We start from the raw sequence: 9,696 nt of genomic DNA, 5'->3' as shown, positions 1-9,696 counted from the left end.
GGAGAAAGACAGCTCTTTCAGAAACCAAGGCAGTCTGCAGTGTTTCCTTTACAGACATTCTAGAAAATGTGCCCAACATGTGGAAAGCCTCTAATGTGCATTCACATGGGTCTTGCTGTGGCAAAGAAAATACTGAACTAATTCCCCTCCTTCCTTGAATCATGAAATCCAGCCTCCCCAGCTATTGTTTGCCCTGGACGATGACTTCATCTAAAAGGTGGTCCTACCTGTTGTGCCTTTTGGATGCACTGAACCAACGTTTCAGGCATCTGGCTGCCAACTTCAGAGATGTTAAAGGCTTTTTGTTTCTGGAGGGCATTTATTCATTGCTTACCTTGTAAAATTTATGTCTTACTACATTTTCCTGGCACCAGAGCAATCCTTGTCCCTACCCATTGCATTTGGTTTTTCAGAGCCTGCAGGCAGCCCTGGGTTATTAAAGTTCAAGGAGGAAGCCACGTGATGTTGGCTTTACAATTTTAATTCTCTCTTACCTCTACCCTCCCTTCCTCCCACTCACTGACAGATGGGTTTTGTGCAGCGTGAACTGGGTTTAAATCAAACTGGGCTCCCAGAGCATGTAATGTTCCAGGAAGGCCGGACGGGAGACCATGGCCATCCCTTGGTAGCCAGCAGGGCAGTTTCCTTGGATAAAAAGTCCTGGAGTCCATAATTTCCCATTAGTCTGGGCACTTTAGATAAGCGCCATGCTTCATCTTGCAGAAACAGGCAAAAATCCCTCCTACCCCTTTACAAGTCAGTCCCTCTGGGCCCAACTCAAGAGAGCAAAGTTTAACTCAGCCGGCGTGGCCCTGGCCAGAGTGGCCTTGGTTGAGCTTTGACCTAGGAACCAGAAGATCAGGGTCCGATTCCCCGGTCAGGGCACATGCCCAAGTTGTGGGCTCGATCCCCAGTGAGGGACGTGCAGGAGGCAGCCGATCAATAATTCTCTCTTATCATTGATGTTTCTATCTCTCTCTCTCTCCCTCTTAAATAGCACTAGGTGTGAGCATGGCAAGTTGAAAAGAAAAACAAAATTATAGTTTAGCTTGAAATAAAAAACAGAGCAGAAAAAGGAAGAAAGTGCCTTTGGAGGAAGGAAAAGATTCAGATGAGCATGTTACACGGTGTCTCTAAAAACAAAACTATTTGACATACCTTTGCCGCCAGAGTTTCAGTCTCCCGGAAAGTCCACCTTGTTCAGGAATTAGTGTCACTTGCCGGGGGTGTTATAAGAAGCCGGGGGAACTGAAAGCTCAGTAATATCCGAGAGGGCCCACAGCCTACACCGCAGGAGCTGGCTCTCCCAGTGCTTTCGGTGAGTCTTGGACTCTTCAAGAAGATAAGCGTTAGGGACTCAGGTATGCTTTTCAAAATGTCTTTTCGCTGCGGTATTGTGCATATGATTTCTCAGTCCCATCTCAGAAACTTCTGTCCCTCGTTGCAAAAATTCTCTGGATTTACCTCCTTCATGATGTGTTCTTTGAATAGCTCCATTTCAATTTAATTTTTATTTAACAATTATGGGTCCTTCTACCACAGTGATGGCGAACCTTTTGAGCTCGGCGTGTCAGCATTTTGAAAAACCCTGACTTAACTCTGGTGCCATGTCACATAGAAATATTTTGGTATTTGCAACCATAGTAAAACAAAGACTTATATTTTTGATATTTATTTTATATATTTAAATGCCATTTAACAAAGAAAAATCAACCAAAAAAATGAGTTTGTCACTTCTGACACGCGTGTCATAGGTTCGCCATCACTGTTCTGCCATGTGCCAGGGTGAAGGAAGGAGCTGGAGTCACTGTGGTGAGCAAGACAGACAGGGCTCCTGTGCCCTGGCAGCTCACTGCTGTTGGGCAGCGGAGACACAACAAGTCAGTCCCTGTGAGCAGGATGAGTACCGGGGAAAGAGAGGTGCTCAGCACTGGGGGCGGGCACAGAGCAAAGGTTCTCCGAGCCTGGGCATCAGGGACAGCCTTGGATGAGAGGCATTAGCCAGAAAGCCATCTGGTGGTTGATCTCCTCATGCCAAAGAACTAAATGACCAGGCGTTGATCAAAGTTGGTGTACCAGGGGCCGATGCTTGTGTTCAGCCTTCTGTTGCCAAGGCTCTTGGTTCAGTCAGAATTGTGGGCATGGGAGACCTGTGGTTGCTGAGCTTAGTTTTGGATGTGAGATGAAAAAAAATTCAAATACAGCAGAAGCGCATGTAAGTCAGCACCCACTTAACCAAAGTGCTCAGGGAACCTGCACCTCCTAACCCCTCTGCAGTGTTGTCGGACGCCCTGGGCTGGAAGAACACTTCAGCAAATGTGCTGCTCTCTCTAGCACACCCCAGCCGACTTCCGCTCCCGCCAGGCGAGTGAGGCATGTGCTTGCTGGGAGTCTGCTTCTGCTAGCTGAACTTGTTCTGTAGTTAAGTTCCTTACACACGCCAGCCCGCTCCCCGCCTCCCCTCAGCCACAGGTCTTGTTCAAGTAAACATCTCAAGCCAACTACCCTCCTCCTGTTCTCGACTGCTACAGCTAATTTTTTAAAAACCTAAATGCAGTCGTGCCCCCTGGCTATGAAGATAAGAATGTTTTTCATTGGAACTGGATACTAGATTGTAAATCAAGTCCCAAGAGCCAGAACACAGCTCCTGGTGGGTGGCTCGGTTGGTAGTTTACTTGAAGTGCGGACTTGCATCGTTTTCATTGTATCCTCCCAAGGCATCTATACACATATAGCAGCCTGTCAGCACATAATAGTTTCTCAGTGTTGGATGAGCAAATAAGCCGCTCCCGTGCCCATTCTGGATTTTGATGCTGCCACATTTTACCCCTGGGCAGCTCTGGCTTGAGGATCTGCAATGAAAGTGTTTCTGAAGGAGGAGGCCCAGGTTCATTTTTGGACTTGCTGATAACTGTGATCCGAATTTCTGGAGTCCACTGCTAAAGACTCCAGTTCCATGGACCCAAAGTGGGGCCCAGGGATATGGATTTGATAAGTTTCTTGGTTGATTTCATCGCAGGTAGTCTCTGGAATTATTGTCCCTGAATTCCCAGAAGTCATGTTTCTACAAATGTGTGTTTTCAAATCCCAGCCAGGTGGATGAATACCGTTATATTTTATTTTATGCACATTTGCTCCACTTTTTAACTTCTCTGGAATTGATCACGTGTTATAATTGGCAGCATTTTTTTTTCTTTCCTGGTAGTACATAAAATAATACCACATATTACAGTCTGTGGTATCTTAGGTTTGATGAAATATGGTACTTTGCTGAGTTTGTAGTTGATAGAAAACACTTCCAATATCCAAAGCTAGACTTTATACATTTCGGATTCTGATTTCTCCATGCAATGATTAGTATTTTAAAACCTACGCAATGCATACATTAGCTGTAGTCTACAGGGAATAAATAGTTTTGGGGTATAAACAAATTTATTGAATCATTGGTCAAAAATATTAAAGACTCTCAAACAAATGCAGACTATCCATAAAGTTCAAAGACCCTCTAGAATTATACAGAAAGTAGTCTCAGAGATAGCTTGGATTCTCTAAGCAAAACAAGTTACTGATAGTAATCAGCTAAAATTGGAGAAGATCAGGATTCTTATTGCAACATCTGGAGTGAAGACAAGTTTCCCATCACACACGCTGTGCAGCCAAAACAATAATGAATTGAACTCTGTGGGGTTTTTATTTCATCACTGGGATTGCATTTCTGCCCCCCAAAACAATGAAATGCGGCGGGAAAGGTTGTTTTGGGAAAGACCAAGCTTTGAAACATTTCGTGCCCCTCCCAAGACAATTTTCCATACCGCCCCCAGCCTGCCTTACTCCCATATCCTTCCTTATTCTCTTGTCCATTTCATATGTTATGAAATCTTTCATTCGGTTAAGGGTCAAGTTTGGGCATCAGGGAAAGATTCTAGGCATGTCAATATTCTGAGGCTTCTTGGCACTCACCCTTTTTTAAAAAATTGATTAGAGAGAGAGACAGAGAGAGTCAGGGAGAGCCATAGAGAGAAATATCAATTTGTCATTCCACTTATTTATGCATTCATTGGTTGATTCTTGTATGTGCCCTGACCAGGGATTGAACCCGCAATCTTGGTGTATCAGGACAATGCTCTAACCAACTGAGCTACCAGGCCAGGGCTGGCACTCAACCATTGATCAATCAATGATCAAGGTGAAAATATCCTTGAGGTCAAAATTAAAAGATTCTCTGGCTCTAATGCCATATTTCAGCTTTACTCTCCCTGTAATGCAGTGTTTCTCAACAGTGGCACTGTTGGCATTTTGGACCTAATGCTCTTTGTTGTGGAGGGATGTCCTCTGCATTATAGGATGTTTTCTAGCATCCGGGCCTCTACCCACTAGATACCACTAGCGCTCTCCCCCAGGGACAATGAAAAGTCTATCCAGACATTGCCAATGTCACCTCCGGAGTTAAAATCGCCCCCCGCCCCCCGCCGCCCCCGTTGAGAATCACAGCTGTAAATGAACCAGAGCCTAGGGAATGCACCTGCATGTGGCATATTAGGGCAAAACAGATACTCATTCCTCCTTTTTCCCCAAACATAGAGTCTTGATTATTTTTGCATTAGAGTTAGTAATCCACAGGATTAGCTCGATCCTAGGAGAAAGAGAAAAATTCTGCCACTTAACCAGTTTTTCAGACTTGTTTCAGAAAATGAGATCTTTAAGAGAATGCAAGAATGAAGCCTTCCAGCTTTAGAATATCTAGGGATGCATTTTCGTAAGTCTAGCCTGGAGCCAGTACACGTATCCCCAGACAAAGGGAGAGTAACACTGGACACTGGTATGATCTTAGATATCTTCCGTGCTTCATCTGTGCCATTTTTACCTGTCTGGCAGTAAACCATAGTCCCAATCTCCCAGAATTCACTGCCAGGACTTCTGCAGGCTTTTTTAACTCCCCTCTCCCATCAAGACTGACGTTGCAGAGAGGAGAGGGAGCTGGGTCATTAACTGGGTATGTCACCCAAATGGAAGGGGAGGGGAGAGGTGTTGGTACACATGTGTGTCTGACATGTATCTACATGACCATGTCAGACTAGCAGGGACAGAGGAGATGGCTTTAGATGCCAAGGAAGCTGAAGGCCATGCTTTGGAGGATCGGCTACTGTTACTTGAGCTTCTTCTGCAAGTGCATACCTCTCTGCAGAGGTTACTGTCGAACGGCCATGTTTTACACTCAACATGTTCCTTGAGCAGGTGTGTATTCCTGGCATAGAGGTTCAGGAATGGGCAGAAAAGAGGGGAGAAATGTAACTAATTGAGCACTTGATCTGTAATAGGCATTCTTACCTACTGAATGAATGAATGAATGAATGAACGAACGAACAAATGAGGCTTAGGAAAAAGAAGAACACACTAACCCTGGTATTAAGTATAGTGCTGACAGGACAAAGCATCGTCCCGTTGGCTGAGAAGACTGTCACAACCGCTCTAACTTCTGAAGTTTTAGCCTCATGCTGAGCCTGTTCTGCTCACAGTCACGGCAGTGGATTTGAGAAGTTGATTGATGGTCTTCCAGCCACGCCTGGCTGACTGTTCGTCTGAAAGGAGCTCATAATCAGTGGTGGGCTTATGTGTGGAGACCCACCACTCTACCAGCAGCACAAATGAGCCCCGCTCGGCCCAGGCGAGCACGCAGGCCCTGCTCTTGGCACCGGTCCTGGAAATGCAGAACAGACTTCTTTATTCCAGTCTCCAGGCTTCTGGCTAGCGAGGAACACTGCCCGGCTGTGAAGCGTTTTATAGGATTATAACGGGCTTTGCCGAAGGCGAGTTCTGAAAGGCACTTTGTGCTGTTGCTTTGAGTGGAGCTGACTGTTAGAGCAGTGTTGTTCCTAAGCCCATAAACACACACACAGGCAGGATGGGGAATGCGGAGCTCCCGGGGCCCGTTCAGCTGGGCAGCATTGCAGAGTTGGGTGGCTTCGCTCAACTGTGACACCAGCTTCAGGTGTGTGCTTGGGGACCCTTCTGTGGAGCAGCCTGCTTTCTGACAAAGTCTTTGGTGACAGACACCTCTGGTTGGAATCCTAGGCAGATTTCCCAAAGCCCAAATCTGCTAATTTGGGAGCAGGACATCACACACTGAGAAGGTTCTGAAGTCAGGGCACAAGATGGAAATTGCGTGGGGTCAATACCCTTGAAAATCCTTTAACTGTCTCAGGCCTCCCAAGAAAACTCCAGATTGCCATCTTTCCCTTCACATTCGTTTTGGGGCCTATTTTCATTTTGTTTTGTTTTGTTGGCAGCGCTATTTAAATTATTATTGGCCATTAGCTATAAATCAATTCTCTCCTCTCCCTCCAGTTCTCCCTAGCATGGATAGTAGAAAAGATATAACTTTGCACATATGTTGTGTGGCCAAGCATATTGGTTGATTTTTAAGGATCAAAATATTTTAAGGAGGGGCAAATAAGAAACATTATAAAAAAGTGAATATGGAAGCGTTCTCATCAGCCAATGACTATTCTTTGCTCTGTGGTAGTTGTACTTAAACTTGAATTTAAAGTGCCCTCCCTTCCTTAGGCTTAGTTTATTACTACACTGGATTTCATGGTGTGTCAGATTTCCTGCTTGGCCCTGCAGATCCTACAGTAAGTAGCCTAATCCTAGGGCTGTTGTAGTTTGCTGGGTCACTCTTTTCTTCACCAAATGCTGGAAGTACCCCATCCCAACTGGAGGACAAGGCCCAGCAAGCTCTACCAGGGATCAAAGCCCACCCCCAAAGGGCTGTTGCTGGCAGAGTCCTCTAGTTCAGCCGTCGCCAACCGGTGGCCCACAGACCACTGGTGGTCCATGAGGTCCAAAAGGTTGGCAACCGCTGCTCTAGTTGGGATGGTGGGCCCATGGGAGCCAGAAGAGCAAGGAGGGAGTGAAGAGCAGCTGCAGGTGCTTCAGCTCATGCCCTTGGCAGCCAGGGGAGCCTTAAGTGAGGCATCTCCCTGCCTCCTGGCCCTACTTTGGCTGCCGAATTAACCAGGGGCTGCTTTGGATAAGGTGGCCTTGGAGATGAGGGCGTCTCTCTCCCCCACCAAGCTTAGCCAAGCTTGTGGAGACCACCTGTGTAAGGCCCCCATTTGCACAGCCCAGGCTGAAAAGACAGAGTTGTGTTCAGGAGTACAGGCAGGAGGAATCAGTGGTCCCACCCTGCTGCCTTATCACCGCTTTATGGTCCACGTTTGAGAGGAAGCACGCAGGCGCTCTCCTCCGTCTCCATGGGAACCCACTCCTTCAGGAGCCTCCTTCACATCTGTGGCAGCAGTGAGGCTGCAAAGCTGGTCCCGACTCTCCCTAGAATTCCTTCTGGAGGCAGTTTATCTCCACTTGTTGGGCGGGGAAGTGGGTGGATTTCGTGCCAGCGTGTGGGTTTGGTACCTGAGATGAAAGAGTCCTGTATCTTGAGGTTTCCTGTCTGGGAAGTGGGAAGTGAGGATTCTGGGCTCAGCTGGAAGCAGAGAACACGGAAGCAGGGACTACATACTTCCTTTCCCACTCCCTCCTGCACACGGAGGAAGTTGAAACAAGACGCTCCGCCAAACCACACTCACTGTGGCCAGGACTCTGAGAAGGAGGGGGTAGAAAATCCAACAGTGCAATCGACAAAGTAACTTGAGGTAATGATCATTTTCATCTTTAAAAACTAATTTCAAATTTCCCAAGAAACACATGAATATATTTCTCTTGTAAAAAATTTAAGAACAGCCCTAGCCAGGTGGAATATTGTCCTTTACAGCAAAAGGTTTTGGGTTTGATTCCGAGTCAGGGCACATACCTAGGTTTCAGGTTCAATCCCAGATCGGGGGTGCATATGGGAGACAAGCAGTCAATGTTTCTCTTTCTCTCCTTCCTTCCTTCCCTCCCTATCTCCCCCCCTCTCTTCTTATCTGTCCCTCACCATCTCCCTCTAAAATTCAATAAAAACACCCTCGGGTGAGGATTAAAAACAATTTTAAGAGCATTAGCTATACTTGTAGTCTCCTTTGTTACCTTTAATCCCTTAATGCCAGGTACCCTCTGGCACTGATTGCCTCCCCTCAGCGCTGAGAACTCATGATGGGAGTTTGCTGTGGAGCCTTCTGGATGGTTCCCAATGGTACTTACCTCCAGGTATCTATAGAAAATATATGGTATTCTTTTGTAAATGTGTTTTTACACAAGTGGCATTATACTGTGCTTACTCTGCAATTAATTTTTAACTGAACCTCATACATTAGAGATCTTTCCACTCCAGACCCATCTTCTTTTTGACCACTGCTGAGAGTGCTCCATAATGAGGAGAGTTTATTTAAGTACTAGAGGCCCAATGCACAAAAATTTGTGCACTCGGCGTGGGGGGGTGGGAGGGGGTCCCTCAGCTCAGCCTGCACCCTCTCACAACCCAGGACCCCTCAGGTAGGGTCCCTAGACCTGGCCTGAGATCAGGGCCTATCCGGGCTTTTCTTCTCGCAGCTGTAGGCAGCTGGCCCCACCCCCGCAGCTCCCACTGCTTGCCATCTGTGCTGCTGCCCCCTGCTCCACTGCCACTGGTGACCTCCCTCTGCAGGGACAGGTGTGGGGTGTGATGGCTTGGCTAGCCTGGGCCTCCCTCTTTTTTTGCTGGGGGAGGGGGGCCAGCCCTGCGAGTGGCCCTATGCCTACCTGATCACCCCTAACCACTCACCTGCCTAACTAGTCACCCCTGACCACTTGTCTGCCTCCCAGATCACCCTTAACTGCTTGCTTGGGGGTGAGGCCAGCCCTGTGAGGGGCCATCTGCCTACCTGATCACCCCTAATTGCTGGTCTGCCTGCCTGATTGCCCCTAACCACTTGCCTGCCTACCTGATCACCTCTAACCACCCTGCCTGCCTGATCGCCCCTAACCATTTGCTTGGGGGTGGAGCCAGCTCTGTGAGGGGCTGTCTGCCTACCTGATTGCTCCTAACTGCTGGTCTGCCTACCTGATCGCCTCTAACCACATGCCTGCCCCCACTTGCTTGGGGGTGGGGCCAGCCCTGGGAGGGGCCATGCTGGTTCTGGTCATATGCTTATGGTGGCTGATCTTTTATTATATAGGATTCCCTGTTGGTGGATATTAGCTGTTTCCAGCTGCCACTTGGTTTTTACTGCCCAGACAGGGCTGCAGCAGATGACCTTGTAATTGCCTTGTAATTGCTGGGCATTTGCAATGTGTTTTTTTCTAGTAAGGTGCTGTAGATTGGTTGCCTTGAGGCTGCAGGGAAAGGGCCCCGGGAGCTCTCTGGAGGAGGTTACAGGCGTTTATATTTGTCATCACTTAACTGCTGTACCCTTAGAATGGACGCGTTTGCCCCGGTGTGCTCAGTGGTTGAGCGTCCACCCATGAACCCGGAGGTTCTCTGTTGGATTCCCGGGCACGTGCCCGGGTTGCGGGTTGCGGACTCGATCCCCACGGGGGCGTGCAGGAGGCCGCCGATGGGTGTTTCTCTCGCATGGATGCTTTTGTTTCGTTATCCCTCTCCCTTTCTCTCCCTCAAATCAATAAAAACATTTTTTTAAATGGGGCGCATTTTACTGGGTATAGACTCTGTTATAATGGCGTTCATTTGAAAAAAAAATGTGTGTGAGGGGAGCCTGGCTGGGAATAAGCAAGGTGGGCTTTCGAAACGCTTGCTTTCCCCGGGGCAGTTTCCCTCCGCCC

The sequence above is a fragment of the Myotis davidii genome, unplaced genomic scaffold, assembly GCF_000327345.1.
Source record: "Myotis davidii unplaced genomic scaffold, ASM32734v1 scaffold111, whole genome shotgun sequence".
NCBI classification, from domain to species: Eukaryota; Metazoa; Chordata; class Mammalia; order Chiroptera; family Vespertilionidae; genus Myotis; species Myotis davidii.
This window is presented reverse-complemented; position numbering follows the sequence as displayed.